Raw genomic sequence first — 23980 nt, 5'->3', positions numbered from 1 at the left:
AAGCACAGAAGCTAATGCTAACACTAGCACAGGATCAGGTAACAAGAAATCTAGAATTACCAACGAAAACAATTGCATACCGCAAACAAGGGACCAAGACCGACTGACGGGACAAGGCAGGCTTAAATAAGGAAGTAATTAACAAAAACAGGTGTGCGTCTGGAACCCTCAGCAGGTGAAATTAATGTGTTGCCATGGTGACCAAACTGACTCACAAAAAGGTACACAAACAACAAAGGGAGTCCAAACTAACAGAAAATAACTAAACTAAACGTGATCCAGACTACGGATCATGACACAGGCATTAAAAAATGTACATAAAAATGAGCAATCATCAATCATACCAAGACTTCACTTTCGTCAGTTGTTTGACATTCTCGGCACCCGAGGATCTTGTGAGATGACGCTGGCTGCTGCCAGCTCATATTTAAGAAAGAAATCACTAACAGGGCGGACGCAGAGAAACACATTTTATTTCTAGAGACTCCGTACCTACTGTCAAAACTCTAAAGAGCGACTGCACACTTCCTGTCTTCACCATAAAAGACCTGTTTCATCCTGCCTGTGCTAACAAAATAAGAGTCTCAGAAAGCTAGCGTGCACAAGCTAGCAAGCTACGGAGTTTGATGCCAATGTATTTCTACCCCGCCCTCACTTGCTTGCCCACCCGCACACTCACTGACGTCACTCACCTGCTGCCAGACATTAAAGGGCCACACACATATGCTACTCTCATAACAAAGTGTTTAAAAACCAGTATGCAAGTTGGACAAATGAGATGCCAAAAAGCAACCACTTTCATGTGGTATTGGACAGAAAGGAGGACTTTTTTTCTCCTCCATTTGAAAATGTGGGCGTTATCATCATTACTGTCTGATTCCAATCAATGCAAGTTATCAGAATCAGGTAATACACCAACTTATATTCTTGTCTTTGTGAAAGAAAGACATCTATGTGTGTTACACATGCTTGTATTATCATTAAACACATTTAACTTGTTAACAAAAATGTCTCTTTCATAAATAAATAAATATAAATAAATATAAATGAGGTAGATCCCCTCGACTTGGTCAATTGAAAAGTAGCTCGCCTGCAGAAAAAGTGTGGGCACCCCTGCTCTAGAGACACAGACAAAAAAAAAAAAAGAAAAATCATTTATATAATAGGGAAAAAACATCCATCCATCCATCATCTTCCGCTTATCTGCGGTCGGGTCGCGGGGGCAACAGCCTAAGCAGGGAAACCCAAACTTCCCTCTCCACAGCCACTTCGTCCATCTCCTCCCGGGGGATCCCGAGGCGTTCCCAGGCCAGCCGGGAGACATAGTCTTCCCAACGTGTCCTGGGTCTTCCCCGTGGCCTCCTACCGGTTGGATGTGCCCTAAACACCTCCCTAGGGAGACCAGATGCCCGAACCACCTCATCTGGCTCCTCTCCATGTGGAGGAGCAGCGGCTTTACTTTGAGTTCCTCCCGGATGGCAGAGCTTCTCACCCTATCTCTAAGGGAGAGACCTGGAAACTCATTTGGGCCGCTTGTACCCGTGATCTTATCCTTTCGGTCATGACCCAAAGCTCATGACCATAGGTGAGGATGGGAACGTAGATCGACCGGTAAATTGAGAGCTTTGCCTTCCGGCTCAGCTCCTTCTTCACCACAACGGATCGATACAACGTCCGCATTACTGAAGACGCCGCACCGATCCGCCTGTCGATCTCACGATCCACTCTTCCCTCACTTGTGAACAAGACTCCGAGGTACTTGAACTCCTCCACTTGGGGCAGGGTCTCCTCCCCAACCCGGAGATGGCACTCCACCCTTTTCCGGGCGAGAACCATGGACTCGGACTTGGAGGTGCTGATTCTCATTCCGGTCGCTTCACACTCGGCTGCGAACCGATCCAGTGAGAGCTGAAGATCCCGGTCAGATAAAGCCATCAGGACCACATCATCTGCAAAAAGCAGAGACCTAATCCTGCGGTCACCAAACCAGAACCCCTCAACGCCTTGACTGCGCCTAGAAATTCTGTCCATAAAAGTTATGAACAGAATCGGTGACAAAGGACAGCCTTGGCGGAGTCCAACCCTCACTGGAAACGTGTCCGACTTACAATGCGGACCAAGTTCTGACACTGATCATACAGGGATCGGACCGCCACAATAAGACAAAAAAACAATGTGGAAAAAATTAATTTGGTCTGTAATTTTCATCATAGGTACACTTCAACTGTGAGAGACAGAATGTGAAAAAAAAATCCAGGAATTCACATTGTAGGAATTTTAAAGAATTTATTTGTAAATTATGGTGGAAAATAAGTATTTGGTCAACCATTCAAAGCTCTCACTGATGGAAGGAGGTTTTGGCTCCAAATCTCACGATACATGGCCCCATTCATTCTTTCCTTAACACGGATCAATCGTCCTGTCCCCTTAGCAGAAAAACAGCCCCAAAGCATGATGTTTCCACCCCCATGCTTCACAGTAGGTATGGTGTTCTTGGGATGCAACTCAGTATTCTTCTTCCTCCAAACACGACCAGTTGAGTTTATACCAAAATGGATACATGGATGATACAGCAGAGGATTGGGAGAATGTCATGTGGTCAGATGAAACCAAAATAGAACCTTTTGCTATAAACTCAAGAAGAATACTGAGTTGCATCCCAAGAACACCAAACCTACTGTGAAGCATGGGGGTGGAAACATCATGCTTTGGGGCTGTTTTTCTGCTAAGGGGACAGGACGATTGATCCGTGTTAAGGAAAGAATGAATGGGGCCATGTATCGTGAGATTTGGAGCCAAAACCTCCTTCCATCAGTGAGAGCTTTGAATGGTTGACCAAATACTTATTTTCCACCATAATTTACAAATAAATTCTTTAAAATTCCTGGGATTTTTTTCCACATTCTGTCTCTCACAGTTAAAGTGTTACAGACCTCTGTCATCATTTTAAGTGGGAGAACTTGCACAATCGCTGGCTGACTAAATACTTTTTGGCCCCACTGTACATATAAACACATATACATGTGCATCTATATAGAATTAATATAAGTAATTGTATGATATTATTAATCTGCAATAGTGCTATAGAAACAGTTGCTTTGGAAAAAAAATGGAAAAGTGGTCATTTCTCCTTCATACATTGTTCATTTCAATCAGGTTAGCCATCGTTTTAATCTTCTATGTGTTCTCTGGGGCTATTTTTCTTTTCTTTTTTTTTTTTATTGTCGGCTTTTATGCAAAACGTGCTCTTTAATAATATTGCACAAAGTAAAACACTCGCAGCGATTGAAATTACTCGGAGATTTCAAAGAAACAGCAATCACGGCCCAACTCCGAATATCAAACGTTGTGACAGGCTCAGGTGCACAAAACAACACAATCAGCAAGCGTCGTGTAATTGCTTGCCGCCCGTGTTCCCGCCACTCCACAACCTACTTACTGCGGGATTGTGCAATGGAAATTAAACAATAACTTCAAGCTAGCCAACAACTCATTTGGAAGGTGAGTGGTTCAACTCGTGCTCACGAACAAAAAAAAAACAACAATTTACAGGCTGTAATGTGTTCAAATCTGTCACGTAAATGTATTATAAAATAGTGGTAGAAGCATTAAGTCTCATCTTAAAACTCATCTGTATACTCTAGCCTTTAAATAGACCTCCTTTTTAGACCAGTTGATCTGCCGCTTCTTTTCTTTCTCCTATGTCCCCCCCTCCCTTGTGGAGGGGGTCCGGTCCGATGACCATGGATGAAGTACTGACTGTCCAGAGTCGAGACCCAGGATGGACCGCTCGTCGGGACCCAGGATGGACCGCTCGCCTGTATCGGTTGGGGACATCTCTACGCTGCTGATCCGCTTGAGATGGTTTCCTGTGGACGGGACTCTCACTGCTGTCTTGGAGCCACTATGGATTGAACTTTCACAGTATCATGTTAGACCCGCTCGACATCCATTGCTTTCGGTCCCCTAGAGGGGGGGGGGGTTGCCCACATCTGAGGTCCTCTCCAAGGTTTCTCATAGTCAGCATTGTCACTGGCGTCCCACTGGATGTGAATTCTCCCTGCCCACTGGGTGTGAGTTTTCCTTGCCCTTTTGTGGGTTCTTCCGAGGATGTTGTAGTCGTAATGATTTGTGCAGTCCTTTGAGACATTTGTGATTTGGGGCTATATAAATAAACATTGATTGATTGATTGATGATAGTGTTTTCCTACTTTCAAGGTACTCAAAGCGCTTTGTCAAAAATGTCCACACTCAACCACACACTGATGGTGGGAGCCCTGACCTCAACCCATCAGGAGCAAGGGTGAGGTGTCTTGCTCGAGGACACAACGGACGTCACAAGCTGGCGATCGAACCAAGAACCCTCAAGCTGCTGGCACGGCCGCCCTGCCAAGCAATCCACGCCACCCCCCACGTCTCTCCGGGCCTTTAAACTCTTATATTTAAAGGCCGTTGCTATAGTTATTATCAATTATGCTGAAGTTGTACTTTTCTATCCGTGCAAAAAGGGATAACTTGCAATCCAAAGATTGAGAGTCGTTTCGTATCGGTGTTTGCGTCCAGACCCGGCCTGTTAACCGTCAAAGCCGAACATCGAGTAGCATGACATAGAGAAAGCAGAGACAGGGTGATATCCCGTGTGTCAGCACATTTGCATTTCTGAATAATCATATATTGTGTCTTACTGGGGCTGATGAAATTACCCCCAGCCCCCCTCCCTTCCTTCAAGGTACTCAAAGCGCTTTGTCAAAAATGTCCACACTCAACCACACACTGATGGTGGGAGCCCTGACCTCGACCCATCAGGAGCAAGGGTGAGGCGTCTTGCTCGAGGACACAACGGACGTCACAAGCTGGCGATCGAACCAAGAACCCTCAAGCTGCTGGCACGGCCGCCCTGCCAAGCAATCCACGCCGCCCCCACGTCTCTCCGGGCCTTTAAACTCTTATATTTAAAGGCCGTTGCTATAGTTATTATCAATTATGCTGAAGTTGTACTTTTCTATCCGTGCAAAAAGGGACAACTTGCAATCCAAAGATTGAGAGTCGTTTCGTATCGGTGTTTGCGTCCAGACCCGGCCTGTTAACTGTCAAAGCCGAACATCGAGTAGTGTGACGTAGACAAAGCAGAGACAGGGTGATATCCCGAGTGTCAGCACATTTGCATTTCTGAATAATCATATATTGTGTCTTACTGGGGCTGATGAAATTACCCCCCGCCCCCTTCCCTTCCTTCAAGGTACTCAAAGCGCTTTGTCAAAAATGTCCACACTCAACCACACACTGATGGTGGGAGCCCTGACCTCGACCCATCAGGAGCAAGGGTGAGGGGTCTTGCTCGAGGACACAACGGACGTCACAAGCTGGCGATCGAGCCAAGAACCCTCAAGCTGCTGGCACGGCCGCCCTGCCAACCAATCCACGCCACTCCCACGTCTTTCCGGGCCTTTAAACTCTTATATTTAAAGGCCGTTGCTATAGTTAATATCAATTATGCTGAAGTTGTACTTTTCTATCCGTGCAAAAAGGGACCACTTGCAATCCAAAGATTGAGAGTCGTTTCGTATCGGTGTTTGCGTCCAGACTTGGCCTGTTAACCGTCAAAGCCGAACATCGAGTAGTGTGACGTAGACAAAGCAGAGACAGGGTGATATCCCGAGTGTCAGCACATTTGCATTTCTGAATAATCATATATTGTGTCTTACTGGGGCTGATGAAATTACCCCCAGACCCCCTCCCTTCCTTCAAGGTACTCAAAGCGCTTTGTCAAAAATGTCCACACTCAACCACACACTGATGGTGGGAGCCCTGACCTCGACCCATCAGGAGCAAGGGTGAGGTGTCTTGCTCGAGGACACAACGGACGTCACAAGCTGGCGATCGAACCAAGAACCCTCAAGCTGCTGGCACGGCCGCCCTGCCAACCAATCCACGCCGCCCCCACGTCTCTCCGGGCCTTTAAACTCTTATATTTAAAGGCTGTTGCTATAGTTATTATCAATTATGCTGAAGTTGTACTTTTCTATCCGTGCAAAAAGGGACAACTTGCAATCCAAAGATTGAGAGTCGTTTCATATCGGTGTTTGCGTCCAGACCCGGCCTGTTAACCGTCAAAGCCGAACATCGAGTAGTGTGACGTAGACAAAGCAGAGACAGGGTGATATCCCGAGTGTCAGCACATTTGCATTTCTGAATAATCATATATTGTGTCTTACTGGGGCTGATGAAATTACCCCCAGCCCCCCTCCCTTCCTTCAAGGTACTCAAAGCGCTTTGTCAAAAATGTCCACACTCAACCACACACTGATGGTGGGAGCCCTGACCTCGACCCATCAGGAGCAAGGGTGAGGCGTCTTGCTCGAGGACACAACGGGCGTCACAAGCTGGCGATCGAACCAAGAACCCTCAAGCTGCTGGCACGGCCGCCCTGCCAAGCAATCCACGCCACCCCCCACGTCTCTCCGGGCCTTTAAACTCTTATATTTAAAGGCCGTTGCTATAGTTATTATCAATTATGCTGAAGTTGTACTTTTCTATCCGTGCAAAAAGGGACAACTTGCAATCCAAAGATTGAGAGTCGTTTCGTATCGGTGTTTGCGTCCAGACCCGGCCTGTTAACCGTCAAAGCCGAACATCGAGTAGCGTGACGTGGACAAAGCAGAGACAGGGTGATATCCCGAGTGTCAGCACATTTGCATTTCTGAATAATCATATATTGTGTCTTACTGGGGCTGATGAAATTACCCCCAGCCCCCCTCCCTTCCTTCAAGGTACTCAAAGCGCTTTGTCAAAAATGTCCACACTCAACCACACACTGATGGTGGGAGCCCTGACCTCGCCCCATCAGGAGCAAGGGTGAGGGGTCTTGCTCGAGGACACAACGGACGTCACAAGCTGGCGATCGAACCAAGAACCCTCAAGCTGCTGGCACGGCCGTCCTGCCAAGCAATCCACGCCACCCCCACGTCTCTCCGGGCCTTTAAACTCTTATATTTAAAGGCCGTTGCTATAGTTATTATCAATTATGCTGAAGTTGTACTTTTCTATCCGTGCAAAAAGGGAAACTTGCAATCCAAAGATTGAGAGTCGTTTCGTATCGGTGTTTGCGTCCAGACCCGGCCTGTTAACCATCAAAGCCGAACATCGAGTAGTGTGACGTAGACAAAGCAGAGACAGGGTGATATCCCGAGTGTCAGCACATTTGCATTTCTGAATAATCATATATTGTGTCTTACTGGGGCTGGTGAAATTACCCCCAGCCCCCCTCCCTTCCTTCAGCAGAATCCTCGGTGATGTAACCAGGGACCTACCGAATAAATAAATAATTTTACTGGATTTTTCGGACCATAGGGCGCACCGGATTATAAGGCCCACTGCCGAAGAGCAGGTCACACTTATCATTCCACCATGTAAAAAAAATAAAATTGCTTCAAGGTCGGTAAGCACAACCAGAATTAGGTAAAAAGGCACACCGAAATGGGCCAAAAAACCTCCTTCAAAGTCATACTAAAAACATTTTGAAAGATTTTTGAGCGCCGAGTGTAATGTTTTATATTCTCAATGGAACATTTAAAGTTTTGCTGTCGTTTTCTCGCGTCATATTGCAGTCTACACATATCTCTTATGTGTGACTGCCATCTACTGGTCACACTTATCATTCCACCATGTACCAAATAAAATTGCTTCAAGGTCGGTAAGCACAACCAGAATTCGGTAAAAAGGCACACCGAAATGGGCCGAAAAACCTCCTTCAAAGTCATACCAAAAACATTTTGAAAGATTTTTGAGCGCCGAGTGTAATGTTCTATATTCTCAATGGAACATATAAAGTTTTGCTGTCGTTTACTGGCGTCATATTGCAGTCTAGACATATCTCTTATGTGTGACTGCCATCTACCGGTCACACTTATCATTCCACCATGTACCAAATAAAATTGCTTCAAGGTCGGTAAGCACAACCAGAATTAGGTAAAAAGGCACACCGAAATGGGCCGAAAAACCTCCTTCAAAGTCATACTAAGAGCATTTTTAAATATTTTTGAGCGCCGAGTGTAATGTTTTATATTCTCAATGGAACATATAAAGTTTTGCTGTCGTTTACTGGCGTCATATTGCAGTCGAGACATATCTCTTATGTGTGACTGCCATCTACCGGTCACACTTATCATTCCACCATGTACCAAATAAAATTGCTTCATGGTCGGTAAGCACAACCAGAATTAGGTAAAAAGGCACACCGAAATGGGCCGGAAAACCTCCTTCAAAGTCATACTAAGAGCATTTTTAAATATTTTTGAGCGCCGAGTGTAATGTTTTATATTCTCAATGGAACATATAAAGTTTTGCTGTCGTTTACTGGCGTCATATTGCAGTCGAGACATATCTCTTATGTGTAGACTGCCATCTACCGGTCACACTTATCATTCCACCATGTACCAAATAAAATTGCTTCAAGGTCGGTAAGCACAACCAGAATTAGGTAAAAAGGCACACCGAAATGGGCCGAAAAACCTCCTTCAAAGTCATACTAAAAGCATTTTGAAATATTTTTGAGCGCCGAGTGTAATGTTTTATATTCTCAATGGAACATATAAAGTTTTGCTGTCGTTTACTGGCGTCATATTGCAGTCGAGACATATCTCTTATGTGTGACCGCCATCTACCGGTCACACTTATCATTCCACCATGTACCAAATAAAATTGCTTCAAGGTTGGTAAGCACAACCAGAATTAGGTAAAAAGGCACACCGAAATGGGCCGAAAAACCTCCTTCAAAGTCATACTAAAAGCATTTTGAAATATTTTTGAGCGCCGAGTGTAATGTTTTATATTCTCAATGGAACATATAAAGTTTTGCTGTCGTTTACTGGCGTCATATTGCAGTCTACACATATCTCTTATGTGTGACTGCCATCTACCGGTCACACTTATCATTCCACCATGTACCAAATAAAATTGCTTCAAGGTCGGTAAGCACAACCAGAATTAGGTAAAAAGGCGCACCGAAATGGGCCGAAAAACCTCCTTCAAAGTCATACTAAAAGCATTTTTAAATATTTTTGAGCGCCGAGTGTAATGTTTTATATTCTCAATGGAACATATAAAGTTTTGCTGTCGTTTACTGGCGTCATATTGCAGTCGAGACATATCTCTTATGTGTAGACTGCCATCTACCGGTCACACTTATCATTCCACCATGTACCAAATAAAATTGCTTCAAGGTCGGTAAGCACAACCAGAATTAGGTAAAAAGGCGCACCGAAATGGGCCGAAAAACCTCCTTCAAAGTCATACTAAAAGCATTTTTAAATATTTTTGAGCGCCGAGTGTAATGTTTTATATTCTCAATGGAACATATAAAGTTTTGCTGTCGTTTACTGGCGTCATATTGCAGTCTAGACATATCTCTTATGTGTGACTGCCATCTACCGGTCACACTTATCATTCCACCATGTACCAAATAAAATTGCTTCAAGGTCGGTAAGCACAACCAGAATTAGGTAAAAAGGCACACCGAAATGGGCCGAAAAACCTCCTTCAAAGTCATACTAAGAGCATTTTTAAATATTTTTGAGCGCCGAGTGTAATGTTTTATATTCTCAATGGAACATATAAAGTTTTGCTGTCGTTTACTGGCGTCATATTGCAGTCTACACATATCTCTTATGTTTGACTGCCATCTACCGGTCACACTTATCATTCCACCATGTACCAAATAAAATTGCTTCAAAGTCGGTAAGCACAACCAGAATTAGGTAAAAAGGCACACCGAAATGGGCCGAAAAACCTCCTTCAAAGTCATACTAAAAACATTTTGAAAGATTTTTGAGCGCCGAGTGTAATGTTTTATATTCTCAATGGAACATATAAAGTTTTGCTGTCGTTTACTGGCGTCATATTGCAGTCTAGACATATCTCTTATGTGTGACTGCTATCTACCGGTCACACTTATCATTCCACCATGTACCAAATAAAATTGCTTCAAGGTCGGTAAGCACAACCAGAATTAGGTAAAAAGGCACACCGAAATGGGCCGAAAAACCTCCTTCAAAGTCGTACTAAAAGCATTTTTAAATATTTTTGAGCGCCGAGTGTAATGTTCTATATTCTCAATGGAACATATAAAGTTTTGCTGTCGTTTACTGGCGTCATATTGCAGTCTACACATATCTCTTATGTTTGACTGCCATCTACCGGTCACACTTATTCCACCATGTACCAAATAAAATTGCTTCAAGGTCGGTAAGCACAACCAGAATTAGGTAAAAAGGCGCACCGAAATGTGCCGAAAAACCTCCTTCAAAGTCATACTAAAAACATTTTGAAAGATTTTTGAGCGCCGAGTGTAATGTTTTATATTCTCAATGGAACATATAAAGTTTTGCTGTCGTTTACTGGCGTCATATTGCAGTCTAGACATATCTCTTATGTGTGACTGCCATCTACCGGTCACACTTATCATTCCACCATGTACCAAATAAAATTGCTTCAAGGTCGGTAAGCACAACCAGAATTAGGTAAAAAGGCACACCGAAATGGGCCGAAAAACCTCCTTCAAAGTCATACTAAGAGCATTTTTAAATATTTTTGAGCGCCGAGTGTAATGTTTTATATTCTCAATGGAACATTTAAAGTTTTGCTGTCGTTTACTGGCGTCATATTGCAGTCTACACATATCTCTTATGTGTGACTGCCATCTACCGGTCACACTTATCATTCCACCACCATGTACCAAATAAAATTGCTTCAAGGTCGGTAAGCACAACCAGAATTAGGTAAAAAGGCGCACCGAAATGGGCCGAAAAACCTCCTTCAAAGTCATACTAAAAGCATTTTTAAATATTTTTGAGCGCCGAGTGTAATGTTTTATATTCTCAATGGAACATATAAAGTTTTGCTGTCGTTTACTGGCGTCATATTGCAGTCTAGACATATCTCTTATGTGTGACTGCCATCTACCGGTCACACTTATCATTCCACCATGTACCAAATAAAATTGCTTCAAGGTCGGTAAGCACAACCAGAATTAGGTAAAAAGGCACACCGAAATGGGCCGAAAAACCTCCTTCAAAGTCATACTAAGAGCATTTTTAAATATTTTTGAGCGCCGAGTGTAATGTTTTATATTCTCAATGGAACATATAAAGTTTTGCTGTCGTTTACTGGCGTCATATTGCAGTCTACACATATCTCTTATGTTTGACTGCCATCTACCGGTCACACTTATCATTCCACCATGTACCAAATAAAATTGCTTCAAAGTCGGTAAGCACAACCAGAATTAGGTAAAAAGGCACACCGAAATGGGCCGAAAAACCTCCTTCAAAGTCATACTAAAAACATTTTGAAAGATTTTTGAGCGCCGAGTGTAATGTTTTATATTCTCAATGGAACATATAAAGTTTTGCTGTCGTTTACTGGCGTCATATTGCAGTCTAGACATATCTCTTATGTGTGACTGCCATCTACCGGTCACACTTATCATTCCACCATGTACCAAATAAAATTGCTTCAAGGTCGGTAAGCACAACCAGAATTAGGTAAAAAGGCACACCGAAATGGGCCGAAAAACCTCCTTCAAAGTCGTACTAAAAGCATTTTTAAATATTTTTGAGCGCCGAGTGTAATGTTCTATATTCTCAATGGAACATATAAAGTTTTGCTGTCGTTTACTGGCGTCATATTGCAGTCTACACATATCTCTTATGTTTGACTGCCATCTACCGGTCACACTTATTCCACCATGTACCAAATAAAATTGCTTCAAGGTCGGTAAGCACAACCAGAATTAGGTAAAAAGGCGCACCGAAATGTGCCGAAAAACCTCCTTCAAAGTCATACTAAAAACATTTTGAAAGATTTTTGAGCGCCGAGTGTAATGTTTTATATTCTCAATGGAACATTTAAAGTTTTGCTGTCGTTTACTGGCGTCATATTGCAGTCTACACATATCTCTTATGTTTGACTGCCATCTACCGGTCACACTTATTCCACCATGTACCAAATAAAATTGCTTCAAGGTCGGTAAGCACAACCAGAATTAGGTAAAAAGGCGCACCGAAATGGGCCGAAAAACCTCCTTCAAAGTCATACTAAAAACAATTTTAAATATTTTTGAGCGCCGAGTGTAATGTTTTATATTCTCAATGGAACATTTAAAGTTTTGTTGTCGTTTTCTCGCGTCATATTGCAGTCTACACATATCTCTTATGTGTGACTGCCATCTACCGGTCACACTTATCATTCCACCATGTACCAAATAAAATTGCTTCAAGGTCGGTAAGCACAACCAGAATTAGGTAAAAAGGCACACCGAAATGGGCCGAAAAACCTCCTTCAAAGTCGTACTAAAAACATTTTGAAAGATTTTTGAGCGCCGAGTGTAATGTTCCATATTCTCAATGGAACATTTAAAGTTTTGCTGTCGTTTACTGGCGTCATATTGCAGTCTACACATATCTCTTATGTGTGACTGCCATCTACCGGTCACACTTATCATTCCACCATGTACCAAATAAAATTGCTTCAAGGTCGGTAAGCACAACCAGAATTAGGTAAAAAGGCACACCGAAATGGGCCGAAAAACCTCCTTCAAAGTCATACTAAAAGCATTTTTAAATATTTTTGAGCGCCGAGTGTAATGTTTTATATTCTCAATGGAACATATAAAGTTTTGCTGTCGTTTACTGGCGTCATATTGCAGTCTACACATATCTCTTATGTGTGACTGCCATCTACCGGTCACACTTATCATTCCACCATGTACCAAATAAAATTGCTTCAAGGTCGGTAAGCACAACCAGAATTAGGTAAAAAGGCACACCGAAATGGGCCGAAAAACCTCCTTCAAAGTCATACTAAAAACAATTTTAAATATTTTTGAGCGCCGAGTGTAATGTTTTATATTCTCAATGGAACATTTAAAGTTTTGTTGTCGTTTTCTCGCGTCATATTGCAGTCTACACATATCTCTTATGTGTGACTGCCATCTACCGGTCACACTTATCATTCCACCATGTACCAAATAAAATTGCTTCAAGGTCGGTAAGCACAACCAGAATTAGGTAAAAAGGCACACCGAAAGGGGCCGAAAAACCTCCTTCAAAGTCATACTAAAAGCATTTTTAAATATTTTTGAGCGCCGAGTCTAATGTTTTATATTCTCAATGGAACATATAAAGTTTTGCTGTCGTTTTCTCGCGTCATATTGCAGTCTACACATATCTCTTATGTGTGACTGCCATCTACCGGTCACACTTATCATTCCACCATGTACCAAATAAAATTGCTTCAAGGTCGGTAAGCACAACCAGAATTAGGTAAAAAGGCACACCGAAAGGGGCCGAAAAACCTCCTTCAAAGTCATACTAAAAGCATTTTTAAATATTTTTGAGCGCCGAGTAATAATGTTCTATATTCTCAATGGAACATATAAAGTTTTGCTGTCGTTTACTGGCGTCATATTGCAGTCTAGACACATCTCTTATGTGTGACTGCCATCTACCGGTCACACTTATCATTCCACCATGTACCAAATAAAATTGCTTCAAGGTCGGTAAGCACAACCAGAATTAGGTAAAAAGGCACACCAAAATGGGCCGAAAAACCTCCTTCAAAGTCATACTAAAAGCATTTTTAAATATTTTTGAGCGCCGAGTGTAATGTTTTATATTCTCAATGGAACATTTAAAGTTTTGCTGTCGTTTTCTGGCGTCATATTGCAGTCTACACATATCTCTTATGTTTGACTGCCATCTACCGGTCACACTTATCATTCCACCATGTACCAAATAAAATTGCTTCAAGGTCGGTAAGCACAACCAGAATTAGGTAAAAAGGCACACCGAAATGGGCCGAAAAACCTCCTTCAAAGTCATACCAAAAACATTTTGAAAGATTTTTGAGCGCCGAGTGTAATGTTCTATATTCTCAATGGAACATTTAAAGTTTTGCTGTCGTTTTCTCGCGTCATATTGCAGTCTACACATATCTCTTATGTGTGACTGCCATCTACCGGTCACACTTATCATTCCACAATGTACCAAATAAAATTGCTTCAAGGTCGGTAAGCACAACCAGAATTAGGTAAAAAGGCACACCGAAATGGGCCGAAAAACCTCCTTCAAAGTCATACTAAAAACATTTTGAAATATTTTTGAGCGCCGAGTGTAATGTTCTATATTCTCAATGAAACATTTAAAGTTTTGCTGTCGTTTTCTGGCGTCATATTGCAGTCTAGACATATCTCTTATGTGTGACTGCCATCTACCGGTCACCCTTATCATTCCACCATGTACCAAATAAAATTGCTTCAAGGTCGGTAAGCACAACCAGAATTAGGTAAAAAGGCGCACCGTCGATTTTTCTGAAACAAAAGGATGTTAAAAGCGCCTTGTAGTCGGAAAAATACGGTAGACATATTTACATTTGGGTAAATAACGAGATTGATGATGTATTCTCTCTTTAGTGGACCGGACACAATTAGCTCTGAATCAAGACTATCTTTGTTGGGAGAAATAATTGGGGGAGAAAAAACAATAATTTGTTGCGCTAAATCACACAAAACCGAAGCCATATTAGGCAGTTTTACAAGCTTCATGATTCAGTGCCAGCTCTTTCCTAGTTGAGAGTCAATTGGCTGAATGTGCGTCAGGAACAAAAAAAAAAAAAAGTCATAACGGAGGAGCGATTTGAAACCAAGCAAAAAGCAATAAGCATTTTGACAAATGGCCTGTCAGCGGGACAGAAGAACTGACAGGGTGGAACACGTGCGTGACAGAAAAGGAGAAAGTACATGAGTGTTATGTCATGATTTATTTAGGCACTTGACTGATAAGGAGCTAAAAATTGAATTTGAATGTGGCTAATAAAAGAAAAAAAATACTGTAAAACTTAGTGCTGGGCAACTCAAGCCTGAATGAGCGTGTGGCACACTCACTGACTGTATTGAAACTGCACTGTTCTACTTCAGTTGCAAATGTAAAAAAAAAAAGGCAATCGTAGTTGTTTTCAAACAAATAGCTGTGCAAAAAGGAAATATGAAATGTGCAACGTAAACAGGAAAAGAAGAACCGGTGTAAAATCAAAATGATCCCACTCTTTCAAAATGTGTCCTTTTTCCTGATTTTATTTCGATTCATGACGGCGACAAAAGCAGATGTCAAGAGCGGCTCATCATCCCATTTATTATGTGTATTAAAAAACAATGTGTGTATATATATATATGCAATATATAATAATATATACAATAATAGAAAATAATATATTAATAAATATGTATTAAATAAGTAAATATTAAATAAGTAATATTTTCATTGACTTAATAATACTTAATAATAAATATATGAATACACAAAATAATAATTATTAAGAATAATGTCACCACACTATACAAATCAATGTGTTTGCATATAAAAATATAGACAATATAAAATATATAATAATATATACAATAATAAAGAATAATACAATATTAAATATGTAAATATGTATAAAATAAGAAAATATTAAGTGTATTAAATAAGTAATATATTCATTAACTTAATAATATTTAATAATAATTATGAATACACAAAATATTATTAAAATTAATGTCACCACACTATACAAATAAATGTGTTTGCATAAAAAATATAGACAATATAAAATATATAATAATATATACAATAATAGAATATAATATAATATTAAAAAATATATAAATAAATATGTATGACATAAGTAAATATTAAATGTGTATTAAATAAGTAATATATTAATTAACTTAATAATATTTAATAATAAATATATGAATACACAAAATAATAATTATTAAAATTAATGTCACCACACTATACAAATAAATGTGTTTGCATAAAACAATATAGACAATATAAAATAGGGAGGGGGGGACATAGGAGAAAGAAAAGAAGCGGCAGATCAACTGGTCTAAAAAGGAGGTCTATTTCAAGGCTAGAGTATACAGATGAGTTTTAAGGTGAGACTTAAATATGAACATCACACAAGGGTTAACGACGGCGACAGTTTGACTCTGGAACAGACTCGTTCTATTGAGTCCTTCGGGGCAACTTGTTGAAGTGTGCAAGGTTATCTGCATTTAATCCATGTTGTGACTTTAAATTAAAACGTACAATTTATTACGTGGCCATTTCTCACTTTCAATTACCGGCCGACGGGCTTTTAAAATTGGAACCGGGGGCCACCGTCTCACTCTTTTGAAAACGTGTAACGTAGGGTTTCAATACAGAGCTGGTACATGAACAGCGGCGTCAGTCTTTTCATTTTGCCAATCACGGCGAGGGGGAATAATGAGATCGGGGGCGGTCGTCCCGGCTGCGTTGTGATCACTTCATCTCAAAACACTCGCGGGGGTAAATTGAGCGGCGGGATTTCGAAATGAGGTGGAAGTGGGGGGGGGGTGTTTTTTTTTGTTAGAGATTTGACTCTCAAACTCACTCATGAAGTGAAGATTTTAATTACCTCTGCGTGAGAGTCTGACAATAGGGTTCTCACTTTAGTTTCAAAAGGCATGCTGGGATATGATCCAGTCCAGACCCCACCGCCCAGGGGGTTGACTAAGCCACAGGAAACAACATCCTCTCCTCGAGTGTCGCAGACCCGTACTATGCAGGTTTTGGGGCGTCCCATTTTTCCGTAGGATTTGGTGTTCGACAAGAATTTTTGCCTGCATTTCAGCCCGGTCTTTTTGTACCGTCTTGGTTATTATATGTGAATCAATCAATCATCCATCCTTTCATCCAGTATCCGAAGACGGGTCGCGGGGGCAGCAGCCTAAGCAGGGAAGCCCAGGATTTCCTCTCCCCAGCCACTTCGTCAACTCTTCTTGGGGGATCCCTAGGCGTTCCTAGGCCAGCCGGGAGACATCCATCCATCCATCCAACCATCTTCTTCCACTTATCCGAGGTCGGGTCGCGGGGGGAGCAGCCTAAGCAGGGAAGCCCAGGATTTCCTCTCCCCAGCCACTTCGTCAACTCTTCTTGGGGGATCCCTAGGGAGGCGTTCGGGTGGCATCCTGACCAGATGCCCGGACCACCTCATCTGGTTCCTCTTTACTTTGAGTTCCTCCCGGACGACAGAGCTTCTCACCCGCTTCCCTCCTGCATCCGGGTATCACAGTTTCTCCTCTGGCTGCTCGCCCGGCCACGCCCCCGCTCGAGCTGAGCACAGCGCGCCCACACAGTGACAAGCCTGCATGCAATCGCCAATCTGCACACCTGGGACTGATGAGGGCGAGCTGGATAAAAGACTGTGTGTACCGTAAGCTTGATGTTCTCTCACCGTTGTCCTTTTCCCCTCTGTGATTCTGACTTCTGTGTTGCTCTCCCACAGTGCCTTCCTTGGTCTTCCTCCTTCGAGATCATCCATTGTTTCCCCTCTGTTTTGGACTGCCTTCCTCGATTCCCGAGCCTCACCAGAATACGGATCTAGCCTCTTCTCTCCTGCCCTGGATGATCATCTGCCTGCCCCTCGGACTGCCTTGTTCCTTGGCTCTTGACTTCGCTTGGTAACACACACTTCGGTTAATCTCCACACGTAGTCACACACATACGCACTTGGGTTTGACACACTCCATTTCCTTGGGTTAGCCTATTAGTTATTATTGTTTATTATTATTATTATTATATTTATTGACTATATATATGATAAATTATTGAACATTACTGTACCCTGGTGTCTGTTGCCGTCATCTCCCTCGTCATCTCTCTCCTGCCCTGGATGATCATCTGCCTGTCCCTCGGACTGCCTTGTTCCTTCGCTCTTCACTTCGCTTGGTAACACACACTTCAGTTAATCTCCACACATAGTCACACACATACGCACTTGGGTTTGACACACTCCATTTCCTTGGGTTCGCTTATTAGTTATTATTGTTTATTATTATTATATATAGATGATAAATTATTGAACATTACTGGTCCCCCGGTGTCTGTTGCCGTCATCTCCCTCGTCATCTCTCTCCTGCCCTGGATGATCATCTGCCTGCCCCTCGGACTGCCTTGTTCCTTCACTTTCGACAACACTTGGTAACACACACTTCAGTTAATCTCCACACATAGTCACACACATACGCACTTGGGTTTGACACACTCCATTTCCTTGGGTTAGGTTATTAGTTATTATTGTTTATTATTATTATATATAGATGATAAATTATTGAACATTACTGCCCCCTGGTGTCTGTTGCCGTCATCTCCCTTGTCATCTCTCTCCTGCCCTGGATGATCATCTGCCTGCCCCTCGGACTGCCTTGTTCCTTCACTTTCGACAACACTTGGTAACACACACTTCAGTTAATCTCCACACATAGTCACACACACGCACTTAGGTTTGACACACTCCATTTCCTTGGGTTCGCTTATTAGTTAGTATTGTTTATTATTATTATTATTATTATTATTATTATATATATATAGCCTATATATATATATAATAAATAATTAAAATCCCCTGGTGTCTGTTGGCGTCATCTCCCTTTAGTAAACCATAACACATTCATTTGCTCCACTTTCACACTCGGTGGTGGTAAGCTACATTTGTAGCCAAGGCAATATTGGTGATTCAGGATTCAAGCACTCAAATTATTGACGATTTGTTGTCCAACGGATTTATTGTATTTTTATTATTCTATAATATCGTCGCTGTGTTGCCAAGCTTCTGTGTGCATGCAATTGATTTTTGTTTTTGTGCTTTTTTGTGACGCTACTTCGCAACTGAAGTTCCTTACAAATAAAGGAATTTGTGGAATTAAATTGAATTACTGTCTAAACGTGTTACGCGGAGCATCCTTGATGAACCACACTTTTGCTGAACCTTGGGAACAAAGTCAGCAAACACACCTGGAATCTTGCAACACAGGACAGGAATATAAATAATGAATACAAAACAAATAAAAATGCCAGCATAGATATTTTTCCACCCCCGCATTGACCACTTTACTGTTATTATCCTCCTGTTGGTCACTCGTTTTAATGATGCTGGTGAACGTATTGGAAAGAACTCACCTAATACTCTACTCTTGGTTGACTTAACGGCAAAAGTGTCTGCATTTCCGTCCAAAATTCATATGTGTTGAGGCACAAATTCATATTGTGAGGGCATGTGTACTGTACTCTGGTGAAAATGTACACTGCAAAAAAGTGCTGCAAAATTAAACAAGGTTAATTATTAAGCATTGGTGAGTGAGAATAGAATATAATAAAATACAAAGTACATGAAATTAAGCACCACAGTTCGCTCACAATAAACAATAAGCTTGTTTTACATGTGAATAATACAAATACAGTCTATTATAAAGCATTATTCACATGTGAATAATATACAAACAGTCTATTACACAGCGTTATTCACATGTCAATAACATAAATAGTCTATTAGACACCGTTATTCACTTGTAAATGATATAAATACAGTCTATTATACAGCGTTATTCACATGTGAATAATATAAATACAGTCTATTAAACAGCATTATTCACATGTGAATGATATAAAGTCAATTATACAGCATTATTCACATGTGAATAATATAAATAGAGTCAATTATACAGCATTATTCACATGTGAATAACGTAAATACAGTCTATTACACAGCGTTATTCACATGTGAATAACATAAATACAGTCTATTATACACTGTTATTCACATTTTAATGATAAAAAATACAGTCTATTATACAGCATTATTCACATGTGAATATTATAAATACAGTCTATTAAACAGCGTTATTCACACGTGAATAATATAAATATAAATTCAGTCTATTACACAGCATTATTCACATGTGAATAATATAAATAGAGTCAATTATACAGCATTATTCACATGTGAATAATGTAAATACAGTCTATTACACAGCGTTATTCACATGTGAATAACATAAATACAGTCTATTATACACTGTTATTCACATTTTAATGATAAAAAATACAGTCTATTATAGAGCATTATTCACGTGTGAATATTATAAATACTGTCTATTAAACAGCGTTATTCACACGTGAATAATATAAATATAAATTCAGTCTATTACACAGCATTATTCACATGTGAATAATATAAATACAGCCTATTATACAGCATTATTCAAATGTGAATAACAAAAATACAATCTATTATAAGGCATTATTCACATGTGAATAATATAAATACAGTCTATTACACAGCGTTATTCACATGTGAATAACATAAATATGGTCTATTAGACACCGTTATTCACTTGTAAGTGATATAAATACAGAGTATTATACAGCATTATTCACATGTGAATATTAAAAATACAGTCTATTATACAGCGTTATTCACATGTGAATAATATAAATATAAATTTTGTCTATTACACAACATTATTCACACGTGAATAATATAAATACAGTCTATTATACAGCATTATTCACATGTGAATATTAAAAATACAGTCTATTATACAGCATTATTCACATGTGAATATTAAAAATACAGTCTATTATACAGCGTTATTCACATGTGAATAATATAAATATAAATTTTGTCTATTACACAACATTATTCACACGTGAATAATATAAATACAGTCTATTAAACGGCATTATTCACATGTGAATAATATAAATACAGCCTATTATACAGCGTTATTCACATGTGAATAACATAAATACAGTCTATTATACAGCATTATTCACATGTGAATATTATAAATACAAACTATTATACAGCGTTATTCACATGTGAATAATATAAATATAAATTCAGTCTATTACACAGCATTATTCACATGTGAATAATATAAATACAGTCTATTATACAGCATTATTCAAATGTGAATAACAAAATAAAGTCTATTATACAACATTATTCACATGTGAATAACATAAATACAGTCTATTATACAAAATTATTCACATGTGAATACTAAAAATACAGTCTATTATACACAGTTATTCACATGTAAATGATATAAATACTGTCTATTATACAGCATTATTCACATGTGAATAATATAAATACAGTCTATTATACAGCATTATTCAAATGTGAATAACAAAAATACAGTCCATTATACAGCATTATTCACATGTGAATCATATAAATACAGCCTATTATACAGCATTATTCACATGTGAATAATATAATAGTTACAGTCAGATAGTGTGATTGTCAATGTTTTGTTCTGCTCTGGAATATGTTGTGGCTGTAGAAAGGGAATAAGCGGTAGAAAATGGATGGATGGCTGTATTCACAAAAAGGGGCATTATACAACATGCAAAATAATCCCCACGACATAGTGGCCATTGCAGCTGCCACTGTTCTGTATGTCAACACTATTAAGTTATTGCTTACAACCACGTCACTGAAGCATTTTTTTTTTTTGCAAAACTGTCATGATAGGATTTGACAAATACTGTGGTGCAAAATTGGTGGTCCAAGAGAAGCTCTAAGTGATATAACCTTGAGCAACTCAATGATTTTCCAGAATAACAAAAGCTTTAATTGAGGTCGAACTATTACATGTTAAATTATCTAACATCTCTGACAATCAGCATGATTTTATTAATATGCTAAAGTTAAGCGTATTGAACAATTTTAACATACCGTATTATCCGGACTATAAAGTGCACCCTGTGCATCTAATGTGCGAAATTATTCTGGTTTTGCGTACCAACTTTGAAGCAATTTTACTTGGTACATGGTGTAATTATAAGTGTGACCAGTAGATGGCAGTCAAACATAAGATATACCTTTTTAGTACGACTTTGGTAAGCTATGAAGCTGCACAAGTCATATTATCCCTCTTTTTGTTTCGCGATATTATACAAAAGGGACTTTTCTTACCTTTTGGTACGTGCTGATCCGTATTTGAGATCTGCATCAATCCGCCTTTACACCGTAGTGGATAAGCTTCTTCTTTTTCTCTATCTTCTTGTTATGTGACATTCATCCTCCGCTGTTGCCATTTCTAATATAAAGTTGTGTAAAGTTCTTACTTATATCAGTCAGTAAACTCACCATGAAAGTGCTAAAACATACCGGTATAATGGAGTTTCCATTATTTACCCAAGGAACTTTAGTTATTAGAGAGTTCCGGTCGGACGGTTTTTCACGGGACACATATCTGGGGGATTAGGGAATGCTGCTCCGTTATTGATTGAAGTAAAGTCTGAATGTCATTAAAACAGTAAGCGCCATCTTTTGACACTTCTTCCCCTCCCGTCCTTGCACGCTACACCGCTACAACAAAGATGACGGGGAGAAGACGCTGCCGAAGGTGAGCCATGTAAATAAACCCGCCCAAAAAAACGACACATCCTGAAGAGACTGTCAGACAGCGGCTTGAAGATGATCTGTAAGACATCATCTATGCAGCATTTTGACCAAATAACTACCATCAAATGTTATGTAGACCACAAGGAAGTCTTTTTTCATATAGAAAAAAACAATAACAATATGACTCCTTGTGGAGGGAGGCATGGCTTGCAGGCCTGCCGCGGAACAGTGTGTGCAAGGACCAGCCTCGAAGACAGTGACAGGTGAGTGGATGGCCCAGGTGGGCTTTGTTATCTTTGGGGCGGCATGGCGTAGTGGGTAGAGCGGCCGTGCCAGAAACCTGAGGGTTGCAGGTTCGCTTCCCACCTATTGACATCCAAATGGCTGCCGTTGTGTCCTTGGGCAGGACACTTCACCCTTTGCCCCCGGTGCCGATCACACTGGTGAATGAATGATGAATGAATTATTGGTGGTGGCCACGCTTCCGTCAGTCTACACCAGGGCAGCTGTGGCTACTGATATAGCTTACCACCACCAGGTGTGAATGAATGATGGGTTCCCACTTCTCTGTGAGCGCTTTGAGTATCTAACAATAGAAAAGCGCGATATAAATCTAATCCATTATTATCTAATCATCTGTCGCCTTTATTAGCAGCAGCCGGAGCGAGACACAGTGTTGGAGAGGGAATTGTTGTGTGTAAATAAGAAAGGCTGTATTCAAACTGTCTACCAGGCTCACGGAGGATCTTTCGGACTCATGAGAACCCTCATGGCAAGCAAACCTTTTACACTCCTTTAATGCGCCTTATATGGTAAATGAAAAAAGATAAAAAATAAACCATTCATCGGCAGTGCATCTTATAATCTGTGGTCCGGAAAATATGGTAATATTTTCAACTATGAGCGGGGATTTGACCCACAACCTTTCTGTCGGGCAACTGGGAATGAATGACTGGCGCCAGGAGAGCTACAGGAAGTCACAATGGGAAATGTATTATATTCTTAGAATTTTGTTTTATTCAGGTGAAACTGATACAAATATACTAAATATATAGTATGTAAATATTACGTTATATGTTATGTTTTATATTGCTACTATGGTACATTTTTATTTGACTTTATACCAGCATTATCCTTTCCATCCTTTGTAACTGAGCCACTGTGTGGAACAATTTCCTTCTTGGAAAAGTAAAGTTCGTCTAAGTCCAAGTCTAAATCCATTAGTTAAGTCAGTACAATTTCTTTTTAACGTTATGTTGGCAGCACATTTCGGGTCGGATGATGTTTATAGGGCGGTATAGCTCGGTTGGTAGAGTGGCCGTGCCAGCAACTTGAGGGTTGCAGGTTCGATTCCCGCTTCCGCCATCCTAGTTACTGCCGTTGTGTCCTTGGGCAAGACACCTGACCCACCTGCTCCCAGTGCCACCCACACTGGTTTAAATGTAACTTAGATATTGGGTTTCACTATGTAAAGCGCTTTGAGTCACTAGAGAAAAAGCGCTATATAAATATAATTCACTTCACTTATAGTAAAAGTAGGTGTTGTGCATGACCAAAGATTGTATATTGTGAGAGGATTGCCACACCAGGCTCGCTTTTTACAGCGCGGGTCGTTCTCCCACGATGCAGCAGGAACTCTGGAGGCAGGGTGCAGGTAAGAAAATGATTGTCATAATCCGTGGCCCGGATCGTGTTTTTTTTGTTATTTTCTGCTGGTTTT

This window comes from Nerophis ophidion, linkage group LG23, assembly GCF_033978795.1.
Source record: "Nerophis ophidion isolate RoL-2023_Sa linkage group LG23, RoL_Noph_v1.0, whole genome shotgun sequence".
Lineage (NCBI taxonomy): Eukaryota > Metazoa > Chordata > Actinopteri > Syngnathiformes > Syngnathidae > Nerophis > Nerophis ophidion.
This window is presented reverse-complemented; position numbering follows the sequence as displayed.